This window comes from Sceloporus undulatus, chromosome 5, assembly GCF_019175285.1.
Source record: "Sceloporus undulatus isolate JIND9_A2432 ecotype Alabama chromosome 5, SceUnd_v1.1, whole genome shotgun sequence".
Classification (NCBI taxonomy): Eukaryota; Metazoa; Chordata; class Lepidosauria; order Squamata; family Phrynosomatidae; genus Sceloporus; species Sceloporus undulatus.
The window spans coordinates 103,768,966-103,794,906 of record NC_056526.1 but is presented as its reverse complement, the minus strand read 5'-3'; the positions used below and the strand labels follow the sequence as shown (position 1 = coordinate 103,794,906).

Here is a 25,941-nt window from a genome sequence, read left to right as displayed (position 1 = left end):
AAAAAAAAAACCCCAAAAAATCAAGCAAGCACATCAAGGCCATAATCCACACATTAGAGCATGGCACCCTAAAAGAAAAAAAAAACCCCAAAAAATCAAGCAAGCACATCAAGGCCATAATCCCCAAATCAGAGCATGCCAGTAGCAAAACCCACAATCCACACTTTGAAAAAAAAAAACAACAACAACCCAGCACCCCACAGCAAAAGCATGGTCACACTGTCTCACCCCAGTCCACCCCACAAGAAGAAGGTAAAAATCCATCAACCTACCGGTAGAGAAATTGCTGATCGCCGGTCTTGATCCGAAGATATGGCAAAAGCCAGAAAAATTCCAAAGGCAGAAGGCCAGGAAAAGTCCGAACCTCGAGTGCAACCAAGTTAGAGCTCCAAAGAGACTCTTTCTCAGCAGTCCACAGGGCCAGACAAAGGGGGCAGATCAATGGAAGCCGGCTTTTATTTCTCAAGGCAAGCCACCCCCCCCAATTTCGTTAGCCAATCCAATTGATTGGCTTGATTTCGCAAGCCAATCACTGCTGCTAACGAAATTCAAAATTCGCGCCAAAGCTAACCCTAACCGTTAGCCCTGGAAATCCCTGGAAAGCCAGTAGATGCACTTTGCATCATTTGAATTTCGCACCGAAAAGAATTTCGTAACCCGAAAAATCTTTCGTAACCCGAAACAGTTTTTTCCAAGCCGCGAATTTCGTATCCCGAAAAATTCGTAACCCGATCATTTCGTATCCCGGGGTACCAGTGTATGTGAAAAGGTACATCCTTTTGATTGTCCTGAATGCCTACCATTCAGGTTTTTTGAATGACTCCGCCCAGCTTCTAATATTATGTGACAAGAAGAAAAAATGTTCCCTATACTGTTCTTTCACTGTAGTGTAATGTACTTCTATCATATCTTTCCATGCTTGCCATATATACACTCAACTAAAAGTCAACCTCATGTATAAGTCGAGGGCAGGTTTTGGGGCCAAAATTATGGATTGCAATATGACCCATGGATAAATCGTATGGAAAACTTAGCAGCACGTAACAAAGAATGTAAAGGATGAAGCAAAGGAAAACATTGTTTTAATTGGTATGGGTGGTTTGTTTGCACTTTAGGGGATGTATGTTGTTGTTATTGTTTTATTTGATGTTGTAAACAGCTATGATCTTTGTAGGAATAGTGGTATATAAATAAATTTTCATTCATTCATTCAAAAATGCTAAAGATCTTATTTATTTATTTATTTGTGGGCATAACTGTTTGTGTTCACCCTAAAGGCTGTCTGGATGAGATAGTAGAGAGAGTTGATGCTTCTTTTTGGTGCTCCAAGAAGAAAATATTCTCTCACCAGGGGATGGTTGCTTTTTTTGATAAGAGTTAAAATACAGTGTTTACATTGAGATACAGTGTTTACATTGTCCCGTGGATGTTGACCCAAGTTTTTTGGGCCAATTTTTCGACTAAAATTTCTAGACTTATACATGAGTATATACAGTACTTCTTTCTAAGCTAAAAAACATCAAATGTTGTTACATTTCATCATTACAGCCACTTGATCAGTTTCTACAATATTCTTTTTGAGCTCTGTGGCCGGAACTGTACACATTATCCTAACTCTGATCTTACCATAGATTTTGGTAAATGTAGTCTGATATTGGCAGTTTTATTTTCAGTTCCTCTTCTAGCAATGGCCAACATTGAATTTGCCCTTTCACAAGCAGCCATGTGACTGGGCCAACGGTTTGGTGGACCTATGCACTACAACCTCTGAATCTCATTATTGGTAATTCACAATCATCTTTGTTCTCACCAGAACGTAAGTGGTTATTTGTTTTTGCCTTAATAGGCACAACTTTACATTTCCTAACTCTGAACAGGAGTGTGTTCCTGTTGATAACTGCTGCTTAATAAGTAGCTTTCAGTACCAGGGATTGTGATGTCCTTCTGGGCTGTTTCACTGGGATGGGATTTGGGGGCAACGTTAAGCAGAGGTTCTAGTCTTTCTTAGAGGGGCAAACTCAGAAGGTGCAGCTGAGGGACTCTTGTTTGATGCCCTAGCTGTTGTCACTCATGGTGTTTAAGATCTACATGAAATCTCTGGGAGAGGTCATCCAGAATTTTGGTTGTGGTGTCACCAACATGCTGATGACACTTTACATCCAATTCCAAGGAGGAGATCTTGGTACTGAACCAGTGTCAATAATGGATTGGATGAGAGCAAATAAATTGAAACTTAATCCAGACAAGACAGAGGTGCTCCTTGTCAGTTGTAAGGCTTTTCAGGGAATAGGAACTCTGCCTGTGTAGGATAGGGTTATACTCTTCCTGAAATCCCAGGCTTGCAGTTTGGGCAATCTCCTGGACAGAACTCTGAGCCTGGATGCCCAGGTTTCAGCAATGGCCAAGAGGTAAAACTAGTGTGCCAGCTGTGCCCAGACCTTGAGACATCAGATCTGGCTATAGTGACATATGACTTGATTACATCCCATTTGGACTACTATAGCTCACTCTATGTGGGTCTGCCTTTGGAAAATGCTGTGGCCAGAATGCTGACTGGAACTAGTTATAGGGAGCATATAACTCTCTTGTTAAAACAGCTTTACTTGCTACTGGTTCATTTCTAAGCACAATTTATGACCTGCAAGCTGTATACATCTTAGGTCTAGACTATCTAAAAGACCATTACAAACCTGCCAGACCATTGCAAACCTGCTAGAGACCATTTCAGACATGAGAAGGACACAAGAGAGAGCCTTCTCAGTGGCTGCTCCCACTCTCTGGAGCTCCTTTCTATGTGTGGCTAGCCTAGCCCTCTTTTCCTTTTGTTTAAGCAGGCCTTTACTGAATAAACAGGAAAGCTTTTTTTACTGGGATGTTTTATCTATTTTTAAACCTGGTATGTCTTTTAAATAATTTTAGATTGTTTTATGTGATGATTTTAACTGCTTTTAAAAAATTTTGGTTTTCTTTAAGGTGACTCTTTCTGGAGATCACTTTGGGAGAAAGGGGGAATACAAATGAAATGAATAAATAACATAGTACATACCCTATGGACAGTCAACCCTCAAAGGCCTGCAAAATCATAAAGTTTTTTACTGGCATATTTAAAAAGACAGTAAAGAGGATACCAGACTAACCTCTCTGGAAAGGTATCAGAGCCTGGGAAGCCACCAAAAAGGCCCTCTGTCATGTTCCTACCTGGTGTACCTGATAGTCTGGTGGGACAAAAAGACAGGTCTCCCCAAAGATTCACAATGCAGTGGGACCTCCCCAAAGATTCACAATGCAGTGGGACAGGGATCCATTCCCGACCACCCACAGATACCAAAATCCGTGGATGTTCAAATTCCGTTGTCCCCAATGGCAGTATATGCATGTGGCTGCGCCACCATTAGGCACAGTTCCACTTTGCCCAGAATATTAGTTAATCTTTCAAAATCCTGTCTTGAGTCCATTTTAAAAATTAAATAGGGACTCTTCAGTCCTTAGGCACAGAAGCTGTTCCAATATCATGCCATATATTTTTGTTAGATTAACTTTTTCACATTTGAGCTCTTTAAGACCCATTAAATTGATATCCAGATCAGGTAATTTATTTGTTTTCAATTTGTCAGTAAGATCCAGAACATCTCTTTTCACCACAATTTGCTCCAGTTCCTCCCGAGAAGTGTCAATTAAGTTATTGATATTTGTCCTGCCAGTGGAGGCAGATAAAAAAATTCAGTTGCTCTGTAATCTCCTTGTGTTCTTTCAGTACCTTACCCCTGTTATCACCCAAATGACAATATTTTGACAGAATCCTTTACCAAAGTCCTGAGATTTGACTTCTCTTTTCCTTTCAACTTTTATTTTACCTTTTTCCTCGTTCTGCAGGAAAGGTTCCTCTTCTTGATGTAAATAGTGGCCATGTTGGAATTCCTGGGCACATTTTAGCTTAGATACATAATAACTTTGAGAGCACTACAGTCACTATTCCTAGCAGGATAAGAAATATTCACATCTTGCACTAGATCATGCGCAGCACTATTTAGAAAGAAGCCTCCCCTCTGGTTTGTTTCAGTATCAACAGCTCTAGGGAATATTGATTTAGGATGGCAAGAAATTTTACCTTGTTAACATGACTGAGACACATGTTTATCTGGTTGTCATGGGTGGCTGGAGATGCTCATTAATTATAACACAACTCTCCCTTGGACTTCTCCTTGATTTTATATGTTGCTTGAAGATCACCTAAGCATTTTAGTTAAGGGGACTATAGCACATCTGCTGTATCTCGTATTGCCACCTACAGTGATTCTGTGCAAGAACATGTTTTCATGATTTGTAGCTTATTTGATACTATGCCTTCTTTGACAGACACAGTGGCATAACCCCAGCATAGCTTTTATGTTCTTGCATCAAGATATGACTGATCCCACAGGTTTTTTCAGATTCACAGGGTTTCCATAATGCCCTTTATATCTATATTGTTCCTTATATGTTTTTAATGTTTTTAAAAGAATTTTATTGGATTGAATAATGCTTTTTTCACTTTTCTACTACATATTGTAGTATCTATTTTATTTTAACATATATATTGTAAGCCACTTAGACTCCTATTTTAGGAGAAAAGGTGAAGCATTAAATCAAACAGATAAATTTTCACTTTTTCTCCTGGGCTGAACTTAGAAGCTGCTCTGCTACATCTTCTCTATCTTTAGCTGTGGCTCTCACTCAGATATAATGGAGGTGGATACAACATCCCACACTGGGTGAACAGACAGTTTTATTGTGTTCTTATTCAACTGAAATCTGTCCCTTTTAGATCTCTGCCTTATCCCAAAATACCTCCAATTCCTAACAAATCTAAACTCTCCTTTTTATACCACTGTCTTGTTTATATACTGAAATTCCTCAGTTTTGCCAGTCTAGCTAGCTCACCATGTAGAATAGCTAGCATTTCATACAAAGCAACCTTTGGTTGGGAAGCGATGTGCATGGGACACTGGCTTTTCCTATCATCCTAAATTTGGCTTCCAAGATCTCATAACTAAGTTTCCCTATATCATTGGTGCTAACTCGCACCAGGCTGGTTATGCTTTTCCAGCACTGTGTACTAGGCTATCTATAGATGACATGTGATATCTGCAACCTTTGCGCCAGGCAGTTCACCAGAATTTCTACACACCATCCACAAACCCAGCTGTTTATATCTGTAGCAAATACCTTCCACTACCATAAGCATTCCATATTGAGACATATCCTCAGCATGAGATGATACCTGTTCTTCCTCACATGGATCATATGACTCTTTCTCAATGTGACATTCTCCTTTCTTGCCTGGGACCCTTTCTCTTCTTGCATGGTTTTTAAAAAAATGTTGGGAATGCCTTTAAAATATTCACATATAGGCTTTCCCCCTATGACCAGAACTCATGATGGTCTGAAATAAACAGCATAATCCTGTCAATGTCTGTCTGGAAGTAAGTTCAGTGTAGTTTGGTGAACTTTACTTTTAGGCAGGAGCGTAAAAGGTATGGACATACGTATAGGAATATGCATGCTGAACACTGATTTTCAAGTACTGTTTCTGGTGCTGCTCCTTTCTGCTTTGGTTTGTGTTAGTTCAGCTTCAGCCTTACAAAAGCAAAACCACCAACAAGAAGACATGCTGATCACTGATAAGGTATCTGTAAGATTTGATAGTTTCCGGGTTGCTAGAGCCATTTATTTAGGAGGCAACTTACCAGTTTTCTAATAGTGGGTGTTACTACAAGCCAGCAGGTACTGATGAGGAAGAAAAGCATTTTATATCTGTCTTTTACTGGCCCCTGTTCCTGTCTCCTGCCCTGTAATACTGCCGGATTGGGGACTGTGTTGGCTGCTGGAGAAACACTAGGCTGATTGCTGACTAGAAGCAGCTGCTCCTGGGTGGCGAGGGATATAAAACGAAGTCAGTCACTGGAAGCAAGCTGAGTCTGAAGGGTCACCACTGTGAGAAGACAGAGGGCCAGGGCCATTACCCTTCTTTGATTGGTTTCAAGGTTGGGAAATGGATGCAGACCTGGATGAGAGACAAGATTTTGTACAACAGTGATACCCACAATAGGAGTTGTTTATGATGTGCCAACTGCCATAAAAGCTGAGTAAGAGGCAGGGACTGGAGGTAGGAAAGTACAGTGTTCAAATGAAAGCTGGGTAATGTGCCTAATGTGTCTTTGTGGATAGCAGTAGTCTGCCCTGCTGAATTGATTAATTTGTCATACTGGTACTGTGATTGCCAAACTTTCATCCCCTAGGTGTTTTGGACTTCATCTCCCAGCAGCCTCAGCCAGCTTGGCCAACAGCCAGCAATTTTGGGAGCTGAAATCCAAAACATCTAGAGGACCAAAGTTTGAGAATCACTGAACTAGTACATTAGTATCACTGGTTGTGTATTTGTATACTATATTGCCTGAAATAGCCAGGTAAGGGGAAGACGGGACCAGTCCTTTCTTTTAGCCTGTCTCTCATCTTTCCATATTCAGGTTGCCCTGTTAGCCCACCCTCTAATTTATTGGTGCTGCTTGGTGAATGCCAGGTCAGTCTGCTATACAACATTGATCATCCATGTCTGGTTGTGTTGTATGTAATGGTATGCATGTAATGGTATGTATTACAGAGAGATGGTTAGATGAGCTTGCTGAAATAGACATATCGTAGCTCTGTCCTTCTGAGTATTCAGTGCAATTTAGATTGGAGGGTTTAGGAATGAGAAATTGCCACCATCCATAAGGATTCCATTTCACTGATGAGGAAACTCTTGTATAATAATAATAATAATAATAATAATAATAATAATAATAATAGGATTTATTTATATGCCGGGTGGCTTACAACAGAGGAGATAATAGACGGTTCCCTGCCCTCAGGCTTACAATCTAAAAGACATGACACAGAAGGAGAAGGGAATGGTGAGGGGGGAGGGAATCAGGTCCAGCATTCTTCTCTCCCTCTGAGGCCTGGACCAAGGCAGATGGACCAGAGGGAGGGCTCTTCTTCTTCAGGCTAGCCGTGGTGGAGCTGGGCCAGCCTATCTCTCCCTCACAGGATGAAGGATGACAGTTATGGAGGGAGGGCACTCTATCTTCAGAATAGTCCTAATGGAACTTATTTTGTACTTATTTTGAGGGTTTATGTGGTGTGCTGAACCAAAGAGACAGAACAGGGATACTGCTAGTGAACTGTTCACCCTGCTGTTCAGCAGTCTCCCTGCTTCAGCTGGCCAATGTAGATTTGGCTGTGGTGCTGAAGAACCTCAAGTTGTGGTTTGAGGAAGGTTCAGCATCCATGCTGAGGCTGCATAGATAAAATCTGATCAGCACTTCATGGTTTCCATGGCAAATATGGGGCTGACTCAATACATTGCTGATGCACGTGGCAGGGTATATCCTTGATTTGGTCTTTGCTACTGGTTTTCAGGGAAGTGTACAACAGGCCCATTGTCATGGTCAGATCACTTATGAACCTTTAGTTGGTAGTGAAGGATCCTCTTGGCACGGGTGAAGGACCCATAGACTTATGGTTTCTGAAGGATGTTGGAATGCTCTGGGAGACTTCCTGAATGATAAGCTCTGGCAATCTGGTTGAGGTTTGTCTTGTTTTTGGAATGGTGAGTTGGAAAGAGCTGTAATGTTTGCTGTAGTGCTGTTAAGTGCTAATTCTCCTTGGCTTATGGAAGATCTCTGAGCAATCAAACTGGTTGGAAAATAGCTGGAGTGTAGGTAGCATAGGTCAGAGTAAATGCAACCAAAGGTCAACATCAGAGGTTATGGGGCAAGTCATGCTATGTTTCTACTTTAGCATACTTGGAGATTTGTTCCAAGTGGTGAGAGGCTGCTGGGATCAAGCTTGAGAGAGAAGCATTGAAACCCTCAGTTACCTGTTGTGCTGCATTTGCCAGGTATTTCAGGAGCAAGTCATTCATATTTGCTCAGATCATGGTGCCCCTTTTACTTCAGAGCCCAGTACACCATCTCATCGGGGTATCTGGGAATGAGTTTAAATTGTTGCAGCCTGATGATGCAGACAGGATGTTTGGATTACTGTGTACACCACATGTAACCTTGACCCTTGTCTGATAAGATCTAGCAGAAGTGGATTATTTGGGTTAGTTCAGTAGAGTGATAAATGCTTCATTCTGATAGAGAAAGATTCCTTGCTGCCTTGAAGGAGGTTGTAGCATGCCCTTTCCTGAAAAGGATCTCCCTGAAACCAGAAGTATGTGAGAACTATAGTCTTATTTTTGGCATAGGTATCTCATGAAGCCGGTATATGTGTTGGACGAATATTTTTGCCAACTGGGGGCCATTAGAATTGTTGAACAAGATACAATTGTTTTGAAAACAAGTCATTTGCCACACAGATCAGTCTTTAGTTGCTTTCAGGAAGATCAACAATAAAATTCATTCTTATATCTGTCCATGGCCATGAAAGTTTAGACAAGGATTTTAACAGCCTATGGGGTTCCCCCATCACTCATTTAGATGTGGTGCAAACTAGGCTATTTTTAATATCTTCTTCCACATCTTGCTTCAAGTTGGGCCACCAAAACAGGTGCCTAATCAGGTGTAAGTCTTTACATATCTAAAATTCCCTGCTGTCTTGGCGTCATGACATCTTTTGAGTATTTGCCTTCTTAGTGCTTCAAGTACATAGATCCCATTGGCCAGTTGGTTGGCCAATGAAGGTATCATCATCTGGTGGATTTTTTTAAAATTTACATCTGGGTAAATAAATAAATCTTGGTAAACTTTATAGGGTCAGTAGTTCCTCCACCTGCATGCCCAGACTGGGACAGGGTGCATTAAGCACCTGGTATAGCCAGAATCTACCATGTTAACAATATCCAAATTTCCTCCTCTTTCAGAGCCCATAATCACACTCAAAGAAGAGGGTGGCACATCCACTCATCATGATCTTGGGGTGCCTGTCATCTGAAGCCTGCCACTCAATGCCATTTAGGGCAGGCTCCAGTTGTTTCACAGAGACTCTGTGTCACTCTCTCTTGCTGGATAGATTGGCCACCCATAGCAATTACTTCACCATCTGGACACTTGCCAATGTGACATTTCCTCACTTCTGGTCTGCCGATGTTCCATGTTGAGTTTTTCCCTTTGGTGTCTTGGTCTTGATGTGCTTGGTTGGTGGAGATGGTGTGGCTGCAGGGCAGTTGGCAATCCAGTATCCCTCTACCACAGTGCAGGTACAAGCCCAAGTACATCTGCTTTTTGCACTCTGACTCTGTTGTCTTGCTGGATGCGCAGGTGAGCTTTTTGGTGGTGCCACCTCCTTCTCTTGGCTTGGGTCCCCATGATTGCCTCTGCTTGGCAAATTTCTTGCTGAGTCTCATAGCTTCCATTTCCCCAGCCGGTTGCATCCAACTGAATAGGGTGTCAATGTTTCCCTACAGCAGGGACCATGCAAGGATATCTGGATTCAGACAATTTTGGAAGTATTTTTGTGGTCTTGGACCAACCAGTCAGGTATGCAACCCACTCGTCACCTGAACTCTGCTGCTCACTCAGCCACCGACTTACTTTCCTGCTGCAGCCATTGGATTGGTACATGCTTTCTCCTGCTAGAACAGGTCCTCAAACTGAGCTTGAAGACTGGTCATGAAAGCACTGAAGCCATTCAGTTTAAAGAACGTATCCAAGTTTTGTATATCTGCAATATACAGTTTGTTAAAAAAAATACAGCTAGGGAAACAAATCTCTTCTGCTTTTGTGATACTTTATTGTTTCATACAATATAAGCTATTTTGTGGTTCAGATGTGATACAGAGAAACTGGCATGAAAATTTGGATGGGAAATTATCCTTTCCCTCCTCAAAGGTGCGAAGCAAGTGTATGGTCATTAGGTTCTTTCCCCGAAGAACCAGTCAGAGATACTGAAATACAAGGATGGAAAGCAGGCAAAGACCTTTTTATTTAGTCAGGCTTTTGGCCACTCACCTTGTTTGCTGCAGGAAGAGCTTTTAACAGGATAGATACTGTGCTTCCTTGTAGTAAAATGTATTTAAATTGTATTTTAAATTTGTGTGTTTTCATTTATTTTATGTCTTCACTATATTTTATTGTAAATTGTCACATGCAGGAGAAAGACATACATTGAATAAACAATAAATAGTTGAACACCACACATGGAAAGACACCATGCGTTATGTGACTGTTGTGGATTATCTTAATTCTGTTGATTTTTTAGAAATGCCCAAAATACATTTTTATTGTAGTTTGGTTTAACATAGTTCCATGGCCAGTGATATATAATACTTTTAAGGAAGATGTTTTCATGTAAATTACTACTGTAAGTATGTGTTTTTTGATTTTTCATTTAACATTGGATTAACATTAGGGCATAGTACAGTGAGAGGAAAAGCAATAAAGAGCACAAGTAAAAGGATACAGAATCATTTTTCTCCTCCGCCAAGAAGAAGAATTCCTTCTTGTTTAGTCTCTTCAAGAACCAGATGTCAATTCCACTGTAGCTTTTCAAGTTGTAAATAATTGTGGTCTGTTTGTATTTTGTAAAGGATGATGCAGGAGGCTGCAGATGGTGTGAAATCTCCAGCTGTGCAGATGCAGGAAGAACTTGGGGAAGGTTGGAGTATCCATTTGGGAAGGGATCTGCATGAACATTCCTGAACAGAGGAGGGAGGAAACAGCTGAGAGAGAAGATTGAGGGGGGGGGGGGGAAGAGAAGAGTAAAAGTGCTATTCTCAGTGAGGAACAAGAAACATTGGCTGTTCTGCAGATTGAGGAGGCAGAACAGTAACTATGACTGTGAAGATATTCTGTATATACTTAGTGAATTAAATTAGTTATTAGTGTTATAACGCAGGGTTAAGGTACCTAGTGCTGTCCAAATATTTTGGACTATTGCACTTATCATCCCCAATCATTATGGCCAATAGTCAGGGATTATGGAAGTTGTAGTCCAGAACAGCAAAGATATCAGCCACCTACTCCTGCTCTAAGAATTAGTTTGGAATGTGCTATTGCAGGAGCTTGTAATTCCTCCAAATACTTCCCTGCATCTTGATTAATATGGACATATAATTGTATATGATATATGAAACTATGGCAAAAAGCGGTGGCAATATCTGAAGTGCATCTTCACTATACTTTCACAATTTTTCTATGCAATCTGACTTAACAGTATTTTCACATAGTTAATTGGGAAATAAGTTGTGTCTCTTTTACGTTAACATTTTATTCATGGGATGTGACTTTTCCATGTGGGAATTCCTAATCAGTAAAAATTGATCTAGTTAAGTATAATTGTACTTTCTGGGAGGATAGTACTAACTGGCAGAATTCAAACACATTTTGTACAAGTCAAAAAAGAAGGGAAAACGAGAGAGGTTATCTCTAGAGAATCTGGGTAAACCAGAGTGTCAAAATAATTTGAAGATTAAAGCATAGATTTTAAAACCAATCACCAAATTCAGCCTAAATATAAAAGAAATACAGCAGAAGTGGAGGAAGAGAGCAAAGGTGTGTCTATCTGATTTTATACAGTGCTGCACTTGAATCTTTTGTTAAAGTTAGTATTTTTGTCTTAAGGTCAAAAGTCCTAAACCAGAAGTGAATATTTAACTACTCTTCAAGGGCAGCCAGCAATCAGTCTTTAATGGAACATGAGATTACATGGATTAAAAAAACCTCCAGAGACCTACGACTCCTACCTATTCAAGTGGCTAGTTCAGAGCCTGAAAAATGAACACCATAGTTAAAATAGCACACACCTTGAATAGCCATTAAAAAAAAACAACAAATCAGCATCTCTTTTCAATTGTTGGCTATATTGTCTAAAACGTTAACACTGAACTCAGCATGTCTTTTGACTGCAGAGATAATCTGTTTTAAAAAATAAATTATCTCACATTAGAACTGAACCAGATTGTTTAACTTCAGCGTCAGTCATGTTGAAACCATTTGAACAGGCCGCTATGTGAGTGCCATTATTGTATTGTTGTGTTGTAAAATGCCATAATCCTGAGTTAAATATTCTCTAGAATTCTGCCCAGGAAGACTTTGCAAGGGGGGAATAGTGAAAGCTAAGGAGCATCCAGTAAAATCTACAAGAGAAAAAGGAGATATGTCTAAAGGGTAATAATTTATTTCCTAATATTTAGCAAATAAATGACTATCCTATTAGACCCAACTTTTTAAATGGCAAAATCAAGGTTTTATTTTGCAATATAGATAGAATATTTTCAAGCCGTAGATGGTTGAATCTGTGGATAGAAAAATCAGTGGATACAGAGGGCTGACTGTAATTGTACACACACACCACTTTCCAGCAAAGGAGGAAGGCCATCCTGAAATGATTTCTCTTTCTCTGACAAGCAAGGAGGAGAAATTTCATTGATGCCCAGCAGAGGGCATAATCCTTTGAAACCAGTTTCCTGCCTGTTGCCCCAATAGGTCATTTTCTCTCTTTCACTAGAAAGCATCCTTATTTACTCTACTAAATGAATAACAAGCATCTCCTTTTCTGCCCCTGTGTTCTGTCTCTATCTTCTTTCTTTCCCACCTCTACTAGGCTAGAGTTAGAAAGTACTGTTCAGTAATTACTACCTTGAAAAACCCTCAAGTGTTTTTTCTTCTGGAGCACCAGGCTTCTAAGATGTCTGATTTGCACCATGATGCTGAAGAGTCTGGACATGTATCTCCCCCCTCCCCCTTTTCCTGACAAAAGTGCTTTGGAAAAGCTTGACTAGATCAGCTGGATGATGGCAAGGATTCCCCAATGCCTGCAAGTGTTGTGCCCTGTCACTGCTTGGCATGAATTAGGCTCTGTGAGAAGTGACCCTTCCCAAGGTTCGTGCAAGGGATTCTGTGCCACTTCTTCTGCTCAGTGAATTGACACTTCACCCAGATTTCTAGAATTGATGAGGGTGGTGATCACCCCCAGTAGACAATGGCAATATCCCTCTTGTGGTCTACATAATTTTCCTTGGGATTCTCATGCACTCTCCTCCCCAAAACAGACTGTCCTGTACAATTTGGTCCCCAGAGGTAGAGCATCTTAACCTCTCACTTTGGTTCAGCTATCCATCAGAATAGGGTTGCTTTCCTGCCCACTTGTGATGGATCCCTTCACCAGGCTGTCCCTGCAGTTACTTACTCTTAGGCTCACCGCTTACCATCTTACTCCTTTTCCAATCAAGATCTCTCCCTCGACTGGGTACATGGGCCTCAAGGTGATCCAATAGGTATATTGTTCTGTGGGTTCACTGTAGTAAGTGTGGCCATATTATCAAACTTAATAGGAACAGCCAGACACAGTTGTAAAAAAGAATAAAGAAATGGAAGTATATTAAGACAATGTTAGATAACACATTAACCTCTGAACTATTTAATCATTCACAGTTTCCCAAATTCCTATTCAGCTCTTCCTCCTAGCTGACTGACCTATCTCTATTACATCTTTCCCCTATCTCTGTGCAGTCTTTTCCTCATTTGCCTTATGTCAGAGACAAGCCTCAATTTTGTATCCTTTCTCCCCTCATACCCCCCCCCTTCGCAACATTTCTTGAGCTGTGATTGGCTGGCACCAACCAGGCTTGCCTAGCTTATCTTTTCACACCAGCATACTGTGAAAAGTGTCAAAGTGCCAGAGATCATAGAGATGGAAGGAGCCCTATAATCCCTCAAGTCCAATCTCTTGCTCAGTGCAGTCTCTTATCATGCCTATGCCCAAAAGCCAATGCGGTGGCCTTGGAGTGGGAGAAGATGCAGTATCTGCTGGACTTTATCCTCTGCCACACTGCTGTCCCCTTTTCCTTTTGTGTCATGTCTTAATTAGATTGTGAGCCTGAGGGCAGGAAACTGTTTTTGTTGTTGTTGTTCTTTTACTTGTGAAGTTCCATGTAAAGTGAAGGCTCTATATAAATAAATTATAATGATGATATCTGGAGTAAGAGACCCCACCATCTCTTTAGGTAATTGATTGCATTACTGAAACATTCTTACACTTAGATTTCTTCAAATGTTCAAATGAAATCTGTCCTCATGTAACATAATACCATTAGACCTAGTCCTATCCTCTGGGGCAGCAGAAAACAACCTTGCATCCTGTCATATCACCCTCAATCTTCTCTTCATCAGGCTGAACATGCCTAGCTCCTTCAATCTTTCCTTGTATGTTTTATTCTGCATACCTTGTGCTATCCTTGTTACCCTTCTCTGAACCCGCTCCAATTTATCTATACCCATCTTAAAATGAGGCGCCCAAAGTGCAGTACCCCAAATGAGGCCTGTCTAGCACAGAATATAGTGGAACTTTTACTTCCCTCGAACTTGGAATCTGTAGTCCTGTTAATGTAAATTAAATGCTTAGCCATGCATTCCCCCATACCTGTGCATTTTGTGACCTAAATGTAGAATTTTGCATTTGTTTCTGTTGAATTTCATTATTTTAGTTTCAGCCCAATATTCTAGTTTGTCAAAGTCCTTTTGAATTCTGTTCCTTTCTTCCAAGGTGTTAGCTGTTTCTCCCATTTTGTACCATCTGCAGACTTGATAAGGATGTCCTCTACCCTTCCATCTAAGTCATTGCTAAAAAATGTTGAAGAATGTCAGCCCAGCACAGAATTCTGCAATGCTCTACTACAGACTTCACTCCAGTCTGAAGCACAGCCATTGCTAATGAGTCTTTGAAGACCATTTTCCAACTAATTTTGAGTCCGTGTAATAGTGTTTTCATTTATTTCACATTAATTAGTCTGGTAATCAAAATATCATGGGGACTTTATGAGATTCCTTTACTGAAATCCAGATAAGCAATATCTATAGCATTCCCACCATGTATTATACTAGTGACCAAATAAAAAAGAAGATACAATATTAGTTTTGCAGGTTTTATTCTTGACAAATCCATTCTGATGCCTACTAATAATTGTTTTTCCACTTTCTGCAGTGTGCAAATGAAAAATAGCTTGTGGAGAGCTGTACTGGATTTGAAATGAGAGAATTGGCTTGTTTTTCTCAAATAGATAGATAGATAAATTTTATGTAGCAATCCTCAAAATCATCTTGGAGGCAGTCTAATGATGGTGGCCCTCATGACTCATGAAAAAAAAGGCTTAACATTCCTTTTTGTAGTAAAGGAGGTAGGACATCCTGATATGAGACAATGCCAGAGCTAACTACCTAGAAAGTCAGCTGCTGGTGAGTCCACACTGTTTTAAGGCAGCAGCACCTGTGCTTACTCTCCTGTGAAAAGATACATAATTCAATTGATCATTCAGTTGGTTATGTCTAACAAAGGTAGACACAGAAGACCAGGTGGCAACTCTGCAGATGTTAATCACTGGTCAATAGTGGATCATGTAGCTGAAATTCCAGCCCTACTTTCCCAGACAAGAGAATCTGTAAGGTATTATACTGTGTCTTATCTGTTGGGACAGAGTGCAGGTAGACCAATTATGACTCATGGAGGAAGGATGGAAGGAAATAAACTGATAAAAATAAGTTTTAAAATACATTTCGATGGCCCTTTATACAGCTACGGTATGCTATTTCTTCTCCTTAGGCTTGAGATGTGGACAGACAATGGGCAAATTATTTCTTGAGATAAAATGGTAAATAGTTTAAATCTTTGAGATGAACATTGGATCAAGCCTGAGCACAACTGAATCTAGATGACACATAAAAAAAGTTCGTTTCTAGCTGACAAGGGACTGATCTCAGACACACTTCTAGTAGAGCCATTAAGGAAGGACCATTCTGCTCTGCATCCTTTTGTATTCTAATCACCTATGATTACCAAGAAGTCCTGTTCTGATGTGTGATCATTTTCCTTCTGAAATCTAACATAGAATCTTTCAATTTCTTCTCCTTCTCTAGCTGAATTATAAACTTGGATTATCATTACAGTATATTGCTAGGTTTTCCGTGGTATGATTCATTCAGACTTTGCACTATATCCTTTGAATGTTTTTTGTTACATCTCCCCTCACTATAAATGCCACCCCATGTCTTAATAAATGTTCCTTTTGTGAGTAAAACACTGTATACAGTAATTATCTGATTCAGAATGTCCCATTCGTTCCCTCTTTAACTTGCCACCTCATGTATTGCAATGTTCATACGTTCCATTTCTTGTTTTATTATCTCTAGTTTCCCTGACCCATGCTTGTCATATTCCATTTTCCTATAATATGTGTTGTGCAGCTTTGGACTTTCCTTTTGCCTCTGAGTATGTCAACAGCTGAACATCCTTTTGGCTTGGGTCCAGTTGTGGCATTAGCCACAGTGCTACTTGTAGTTGTCTTCTGCTGTACCACAGTAGTTTGTTGAGTGCCTTCCGACTTGGGAGTGTGATCTTGTGGCACTATCTCTTATTTCGTTTTGGATTGTCTCATCATAGGGTTTTCCTGGTAAAAGTCATTCAGAGGGGTTTACTGTGGAGTTTATCACACTGAGGTTTGTGCAGCTCATATCTGGGGTGACTCCTGGTTCAGCAATGCGAATTCACGTCGTAACGTGAATGTTTTATCACACCTGATTGCCCTTCCGAATTGAGGAGGAATCAAATCCAAGGCAAGTCACATGGTGCAGATTCATGCAAAGCGGAATGAGTGCACATTGTATTACCACACCAGTACAAACCATGCAGATTCAACTTGATTCGAATTGGGACCCTTGCACATGCTCAGTGGAGGTCTGAATGCATCCTGAACCTTTGCACTTCCGGGGTGAAGAAGGGAGCCTGGTTCCACTTTCACGTGAATGCTAGCCTCATGTGAACAACTGCTTCACGTTTCTTCCTCCCTTCTATTTTCCCACCCCTGGCAGCCAAATTCAAACGGGTCCTTTGTGTCTGAGCCCCCATCTATTTCAGCTATATCTACATCTATCCTCCTGTCATTCTCCTCATCTATTTCATCTATATCTACATCTATCCTCTTGTCATTCTCCTCATCCATTTCAGCCACATCTATATCTAGCCTCCATGTCAGAGCCCCCATCCATTTATTATTATTATTAAGGAATTATTATTATTATTATTATTATTCACTGCAAAATAATCAGTGTAGAAGCTGCAGGTTTACTTGGAAGTAAATCCTTTTGATCTGAAGGAGACTCATTTTGGAGGATTGCAGAAATTATCTAGTTTCCCTTATTCTCCATGCTCTCTAAAGTACCACCTCCTTGAATCCAATCCACTCTCCTTCCCTTTGTAACAGTTGCCTACTCTTAGGTTGCATCCACACTGGAGAGATAATCCGGTTTAACTCCACTTTAACTGTCCTGGCTCAGAGCTATGGAATTCTGGGAACTGTAGGATCCTGAGACATTGAGCCTTCTCTGCCAGAGAGCTCTGGTTCCTCAGCAAACTAATAATTTATTATTATTATTTTAAAAATAAATTAATAATAATAATAATAATAATAATAATAATAATAATAATAATAATAATATTTTAAAAACTTTTTTAAATTATAATTATTGTAATTATTCTCCCTGCTCCCTAAAATACCACCTTCCTGAATCCAATCCACTCTCCTTCCCTCTGACTTAACTCTACTTTCACTGCCCTGGCTCAGTGCTATGGAATTGTAGGAGTTGGAGTTTGTTGTGGGGTCCTTGGTTCGAGGCTGTGGAATTCTGGGAACTGGAGTTTGTTGCTCCCCCAGCCTCCGATTGCCCTTTCATTGCTCCCATCTCTCCCCCCAGCCTCCTGTTTCCTTCCCTCCATCCCTGTCATCTACCCTTCCAAGCAACGGAAGCAATTGGGGCAAAATTACAGCGCAGCATCATGGGAAATTTGCCTCTTTGGAGATTTGGGGGGTGTACTGGGACGGAAGCAATATTGCATTCCACACCAGGCCAATTTGGAGTGAAATCGAAGTGAGCTTGAATACGAATTCTGTGAATTCACTTTGTACCGAATTCATCAAAATGAGGAGTCACTTAGCATTCACTGTGGAAGCCCCACGGAAGGAGCTCCCATATGATGTGAATCCGCATCGTTGGACCAGCAATCACCCTGGATCTGAGCTCCAAAAAGCTCTGTGTGATATACTCCTGTAACTCCTTCTGTGCAGTAATAACAAGCATCACCTATGGTGCCACTGCTGTTGTCTCTAAGAGATCCTCTGCCAGTGTCACTCTCCACTACTGCTGCTGCCCAGTAGCTGTTTGGTACATGTAGTCTGGCTCCTTAGCAAAAGCCTGTCTGGCATGGGAGACTTCATCAGCAGCCCTGTTGCTATCATCATACAGCTTCTTGCCTGACAGGAGAATGCTGCCCCACCACCATGGAAAGGTAGTGCCATGATGGGAACAAGTTTGTATAATGACAATTTAGATACCTCTTAATTGGATTAAGACTATGTATATATATTTGTAAATGTATTATTGGGGACGAGGGCTTTTGAAATAGTGTTAACAACATCCTCAGAACAGAGTAACAACATCCTCATTATAGCCTAACACCCACAAGTTTTCCTTTCAACCTTCAGGTGTGAAGCTCGAACCACCCCAGATCTGGGTGAGTCACTTGTCCCTCAGATGGCACTCATAGAAGAAAGCTCATTTCAACCAATGAGAGTGAGGAATATTACACTGACTCCCCCTCTCTCCTTTTTTATAACTCTTTGGAGTGAGTCCTCTCACAGAGAAAATATACAGGAATTGTTTTGGCCAAACTAAAGTCAGCACATCAATGCTTTTCACTCCCTTCAACTTGCACCTGGGGTGGGGGGGTAGGGATTTCTCATTTTCTCAGGTGATTTGAGAAATGAAGAGATCTATTACTAGGAATCCAAGTTATCTTGTAATCAGCTGAAATAGTTTGTTATGATTTGCTGTTTTGTCTCATTGACATCAGTCCTATTTAGACAAACTGCTTTGGCCTTGAGCTCCCATTTGGTATGTTCTGCTTCAAGGGGCAGAAGGGGAGCCCTGGCTCAGATGAACTAAGTGATAGATTTCGCCTGCTTCGTCAGATGCATGGAGTGAACTTCTGCTACATTTAAGAAGTACATGTTGGGGCTATATAGATGGGCACCCCCATGGCACCTGGTTTTGCCCCTTGGCGCCGCACCAAACCCACAGCGTGGCACCACCGCACACCCTAAAAAGAAGCCACCTAGAGTGGCTTATTTTTTGAAGCGCCATAATAGTGCTTATGCAGATTGACAATGATGCTTCTGTTTGGGCGCGCGGATGCCCGCACATCATTGCCGTGCGCCCTGTGTGGGAGGAGCGCCGGCAAGATGGTGCACAGGTTCTGCTACAAAGGCTGGGTGTATATGGATGCCCAGCCCTCTGGAGCCCTAAAATTGACCCCAGGATGGCACTTTTGGTCGTCTACAAAAGCTCACGCTGCAGACTCTTTCACACAGTCTCAAAAGTGCTGCAAAATCCCTTTGCCCACTGATATTCCAGACTAATATGGCTTTGTTTCTGAATAAGAGGTATACACTCCCCCTCCCCAAATAATACATTTTCCTTTAGCACCAGAGCTTTCTCTTCTCAACATGACATATGTTTATATATAACGTGATATATCTTTTATTAAAACACACACATATATAAATACACAACAGAACAAATACTAAACCAAAAAAATTAACAAACAAACAATCTTTATTTTATTGATTGGCTTATTAATTCTGTGGCACAGAGATATGTATACTGTCAGGTGCCTTTGTATCACAAACTTGTATTGTTTGGATCACAAACTTGTATTCTAAAGGGTGGCATTATGGGTGAGTGTGATTCATTAAAGGGAGTGGGGCTATTCTTGTGAAAATGTATTATATAGACAGGCCATTACATGTATTATTGAGTGATAGTGGGGTAGGTTCATGTTGTATTGGAGCATACATATTTAATCTTGTTCTAAAGATAACTATCAGAAGTCTGGTATGTTCTTTTTCATTCACAACCCATTGTGGGGCTTCCATTTTTGCAAAATAGTTGGTGTTGAATCAGAAATTTGTTGAGATGTGTTGACGTGTAGGACAGTAAACAAAATTCCCATAACACATAACACAAGACTTAACATGTTATATGTTTTTCTGCCAGGCCATTAGTAACATCTAATTATTAGATTCTAATACAAGGTCCCCCTAAGATATTTTGCTGCAAGATTTTGTGCTTAAGTCAAATTATATATTATCTAAAAATAGCCAAGTTATTTTAGTGCACAATGGATAATATCATATGAACACCTCTTGCTCTCTTTAGTAGTAAAAATAAATTAAGAATAAAATAGGGTTCTGCCCCCCCCCCATGCTGCTCTTTCATAACACCCAAAATCTGCTGCCTGAAATGACTGCTTCACTGTGTGAAATGGAATGGTTGACCCTGTTCTGATATGAAGTTTGGAAGACACCAATATGATTATTGCATATTCTAAGCCTGAAAGGCAAGCTGTGTGTTTGTAAGTTCTTGAATAGTTCAGATGTCTACTTGAATTTTAGATGCTACGCAAGGTCTAGCCTGTTTAATGGGATGGGAGTGCACCATGACATACAAGGGATCTCCAGGAGAGGGGCAGGAAAAAAATCCTCCTTGAAACCCCCCAGAACACTGTCAGTACTGATAAATTGGGATAGATGGCCCAGTGACTGACCTAGGATAAGACAGTTTCCTGTGTTGTATCCTAGTGTTTCGTCAAATTCAAAATGGGACAACAAGTTTGGAAAACTGTGTTTCTGAGCAAGATTATTCAGAGTTTTTTTCAGTTCTAAATTGCCTCCCAGGTGCTTCTAAAGCTCCAGATTCATGCTTATTTACAGGATATATACACATCTCTAGAGTCTCATTCTGCTTAAAATAGAAAGACTGCTTATTATTTATTATTTTTAAAGTAGGGGTTTTATTAACACGTATTTGCTGCAGCATGTAGGTCTCTGAAGCTAGAGCCACTTTGGAATGAGATGAAGTTTTGTTTGCCCTTGGGAAAAGCCTTTACCCTTTTAATGAGCTTTGCTGATAGTCTGCTGATGTAGGCTTGCCCAGAAAAGTTGGACTTTGTGTTGTGTACTCGCGAAGCTGAGTGCAATTAATCTTTAGCCATAGATAGTATATTTTCATATTGTTAAACTGTAACATGAGGACTGTTGTTTTCATATTATTTTGTATACCAGAAACTCTGTGTTGTATACATTATTTCGATCCCAATATTGATGATCTAAAAAAGCAATATAAGGTATCTTTCTACATCTTTGTGAGTATATTTTAAAATGCTTGTATTGATGTAAACAAGCATGAATCTTTACAAAATATTATCTGACGTGCAGAACAACATGAAATTTTAACACTGATATTATTAAAAACAATTGTGACAAAGACAGAAGTACTTATTTTTCTAAATTGGTCATATAAGGGGCAAATTTCAGCATAGAGACACGTACTGCTTTTTCATGGAAGAAATCCCTATTGTTCATTTCTAGAGTTTTCCACTTTTATTACACTGAAGAACTCTGTGTTGTGTTTGTGGATATATTTAGTTTTTCTGTCAAGACACTGTCAAGAATGTGAAAACTAAGCAACTGAAACTTGCTGTGCATACTAAGAGGACTCTGAGTATGTCCCTCTTGGGACTGTTTTTTTTTTTAAATCTTTATTAGAAAATATGTTTTAAAACAGAGTTACGGTACAGATAGGATATGTGGGGATAATAAAGTGAGGAGAGGGAAATGGATGAGTGGTTAGGGCTGGGGTTGAGAAAAACCAGCAAAAAAGAAAAAGAATGGAAGGCACTGGTGCCATATTGTCCAGTTGTCTTGGTTTTACCTGAATACTTGTGATGTTGCTCAGTGTAGCACTATTAACTGACCAAAAAGAAAGAAAAAGAGTAAGGGGAAAAGAAGAAAAATATGTCTGAGATGAACTAATGGGTAATACCTGCTTTCATTTTAGAGTGTAAAGGATTACAATTTAGGAGGGAAATTGTTGTGTACTTGAGTCTCTAAACTCCAGGATAATGCTGTTTAGTCCAAAGGAAAGGCTGATGAAGTTGTTAGGACATTCAGTATTCACTTGGTTGTTCTTAAAAGATATGAATTATCTGTTGATTATTTGGGCTATCTAGGTATCTCCACAGTTTTGAATCCATGTAGAAACAAATGATTGAATTATTGTAAAAAGCAGGGATTTATTTCTTCTATTTATTTTTTGTAGTAGAACTTCCTAGCTGTTTAATGTGGAATTTTGGTTTATATTGTTTTGCTGTCTACGTCTCTGTTCCCTTACCATTTCAATTGGGTATCTTGAGATGAACACCTGGGTTTGTTTGCCTGCAGCCTTTCTGGACCAGTCTTCCTCTCCCATGCATCTGAGAAAGTAGACTCATGCTACCAACTCCTCTCTCTAAGAATACAATCTTAAGGTATTTAAAAAAGCAACACTGAGCAATCACATACCCCAACAACAATACAAAATTTCAACACCTCATTGGCAAGACAGCCTCCTATATCGCTTGCTAGACTTTTCCAATTTGAATATGCACAAATTCTTGCACTTCTGCTGTTTAATTGCACTTATGCAATAAAACGAGGAACTTCGAAAGGAATTTCCTTCCCATTTACTTCATTTGAAAATGAACCATCTGAAAATTCTCACACCTAGGCAATCATGTGGCAGATTTCTCGGCTCATACATAAAACAGTTAAGAGGGCTGAGAAATCAACAATTTGCATGTTTAGTGAACCTCAGTGAATGATTGTCACATCCCTACCTCTTACCTTTCTTGTTTGAACCTCAGAAATGCATAGTAACATTGACCTATCCAGGACACATGTTATGTGGGTCAGGTCTTCAGGGAAAAAAATCCAGACATTGATTTACAATCTCCTAAACATTGAAATCACTTCACAAATGTCAAATTTTTGTACTAAGTGGCAGCAGCAAAAGCTTTGGAGCTGTACTTTACCATTAAAAGGTTTATTTCAATGAAGATGTACTGGATTTGTTTGGGCAACAAGTACACTTCAGCACTGCTCAAGCATAGCAGCTTCTGGTTATGTGAGCAGGAGCAGTTCTCAGTATGGATGTATATGCATATGTAATGCTTGGCCTTCTCAGAGACACCTACATAAAACTGCGCAGACTTTGAATTTGTGTGGATTTTTATGTGAACCAAAATTAACAGAGAAGCAAAATATAAATATAGAGGTGTTCAGGAATATTATATTCGTAAGAAATATGCAGGGAAATTGAGAAATACAATACCATCAAATTTATTACACCATGAGACTTTTTGGTTATACATGTATGAAAAATTATCCAAAATGTCACTTTTGTATAATATATGTGAGAAAAAGGGACCATAGGCAAATTTAAAGAGAAATTAAATGCACAGTGAACAAGCAGAGATAATTACATAACTTAACCCCGTGACCATTCCCAAAACAATGCTTTTGATAATACAAACATTCACTTGGTAAACCAATGAAAACATATAGTATAATAATGTGATGTGATGAAAAACGTTTGAGCTTCTGGTGATAACTGTATCTTGACATATTACAAGTTAATAGTCTTTAACTCCAATCTTCTTGGTAAGTTTCTTTGTAAAAATACTATTTCTCATGTGACAATTTAAATCCATATAAGCAATATACTGTTATTTTTATGTCCTTTTGATTTTTTTAACTCAGTGTTTTAATACTATAATTTGTTTTAATTGTGTTTCAGAATTATAATTTCTGATTTAATCTCATTGCAACCTGCCTTGAGTCCCAGTTCTGGAGCTCACAGCTTCAAGCTTTCAAAGATTCTCCAATTTCATACCCCATTGCAGGATTCTGCCGATGCATCTGAAACTCTTGAGTCATGATTGAACCCGTTGCACTCAGTGACCCTGACTTGAACTTTTGAGAGCAGAAGCAAAGAATATTGCATTCTTAGAAGGTGGGTTAGATGAGGATTAAATTAGTTACTCAGTGGGGGCAGGATTTAGAGGTACCTTCCAGCCAGAGAGAGGCAGTGAATGAAAGTACCAGCTACACAGACGGCTACCTGTCAGCGTACCCAACTACAAGGAAGAGATTCTCAGTCCTGTTCCTAGGGAGATCATAGAATCATAGAGTTGGAAGAAACCACAAGGGCCATCCAGTCCAACCCCCTGCCATGCAGGAACTCTCAATCAAAGCATACTCATCCAGACTCTGTTTAAAAATCTTCAAGAAAGGAGACTCCACCAAACTCTGAGCTAATATGTTCCACTGTCGAATGTTGAGGTCTTTTGCTGTAGCTTGCACCCATTGTTCTGGGTCCTATTCTCTGGAGCAGCAGAAAACAAGCTTGCTCCCTCCTCAGTATGGCATCCCTTCAAATATTTAAACAGGGCTTTCGTATCACCTCTTAACCTTCTCTTCTCCAGGCTTAACATCCCCAGCCTCCTAAATCTCTCCTCATAAGGCATGGTTTTTAGACCCTTCACCATTTTAGTCGCCCTCCTTTGGACACACTCCAGTTTCTCAACATCCTTTTTGAATTGTGGTGCCCAGAACTGGACACAGTATTCCAGATGGGGCCTGACTAAAGTAGAATACAGTGGTACTATTTCTTACCTTGATCTAAACACTACATTTTTATTGATGCAGCCTAGCATCTTTTGCTGAAGTCCCTCCAGCTGGGTCTCAGGTGGTGCTCCAGCAGCCCAAGTATAAAAGCCTCTGTCCTAGGCTGGAGGAGCTGTTGGAGACAACGTTTGTATCACATTCAGTACTTGTCAGTTGTTCCTAGATGCTTTGCCTTTTGCTTTGACTGATCTCCTTGGTACCTTAACTAAAAGTGTTTACTGCTGAGCTGCCTTTACCCAACTGGCTGGATTTCTAAGTGGAATTTACTGGTCTGAAACATTGATTGCTGGCTCCAAATCACCTTTGCTAGCTTTACCTGTTACCTGCTAGGACTCTGTTCACTTGACACCTGTACTGCCTTTTGACTTTGCTTTTGGATTTGGCCTTGTCCAGTTTCCTCTTCCCAGCTCAGATCTTTCATGAGCATAGTCACTTGGACTTGCCTGACTTTGTTTCCAGAATCCATCCAGCCTTGGTTCCCAAAGTTGATCAACCTGGCATTCCAAGAATACTGAAGCAGGTGGGAGCTTTCTACCCAGGTCTCACTTCTTCACCTGCATCCTGACCTCTTTTGATTAACAACTTAAAGGTGAAAAGATACTGGTTACTAACAATAGCATATGAGTCCAAGATTCTCCTAAGTATCCCTTTTATCTTCCTGAAGGAAGTCCACTAGCAAGTTGTGAAGCACTACCAGAAAAATCTTTTTGGATTGGGTAACACTAATCAATCACTGTTTTCAGTGAATGCCATGAGGACAATTTTATATTTCCTTGAGGCTGGCCTAGTTGGGGGACTTTAGTAATTACACATTAAAGAGACAAACTGCAGTCTTTAATGTGCAGGGATAAATGATAAAATCTTAGATCTTGCCCCATCAGTTTTTCAAAGGAGTGGGTTTCCTCAGTTATCTCACTATTTTCCCATGTGACATCTAAATTAGGTTCTTATGTGCTCCTTAAAACCTCTTAAAAATCTGTTTCTGTAAGTTATTATTGTGACTGTCTGCATAGTGTTGAATTGGTGGCTCATTTTTCAGGTGCCAAGTTATGCTTTTTCTTTACTGATAAGATGGTCCTCCAGTCAGACTCTGGCCTTATGCCTAAACAAACTCCTTAATTCACAGAAAATGTCCCTCCTGCCCTAGGCAAATCATGTCAAGAAAGGGGCTAGCACATACTTGATCTGTGCTGGATGTTGTATTTCTACCTAGGCAAAACATTGAAGCATAGGAAACCAGAGTCCTTGTTTCTGTCATTCCGACCCAGTTTTGTGGGGACAGAGCAGTTTCTGTCAGTCTTGTACCTGTGGGGAGATAGGTGTGGATTCCTGGTATTAGTGCTTTCTTGTCTTCATTTTTGTTGTTG

General features: G+C 40.1%; 1 protein-coding gene across 7 annotated transcripts in view; it reads left to right on the top strand.

The window, feature by feature from the left end:
- PPARA (peroxisome proliferator activated receptor alpha) overlaps positions 1 to 25,941 on the top strand; it is a 54,777-nt gene that overhangs the window by 14,070 nt on the left and 14,766 nt on the right. Inside the window, exon 3 of one of the 7 annotated variants that reach the window (XM_042468969.1) lies at positions 23,791 to 23,900. The exons of 5 other annotated variants lie outside the window; for them this stretch is intronic. The gene's annotated coding sequence lies outside the window, so the exon portion shown is untranslated. Of the gene's footprint in view, positions 1 to 1,673; positions 1,817 to 23,790; positions 23,901 to 25,941 lie in introns of all 7 variants that reach the window. One more of the 7 variants, XM_042468970.1, reaches the window with a different exon arrangement.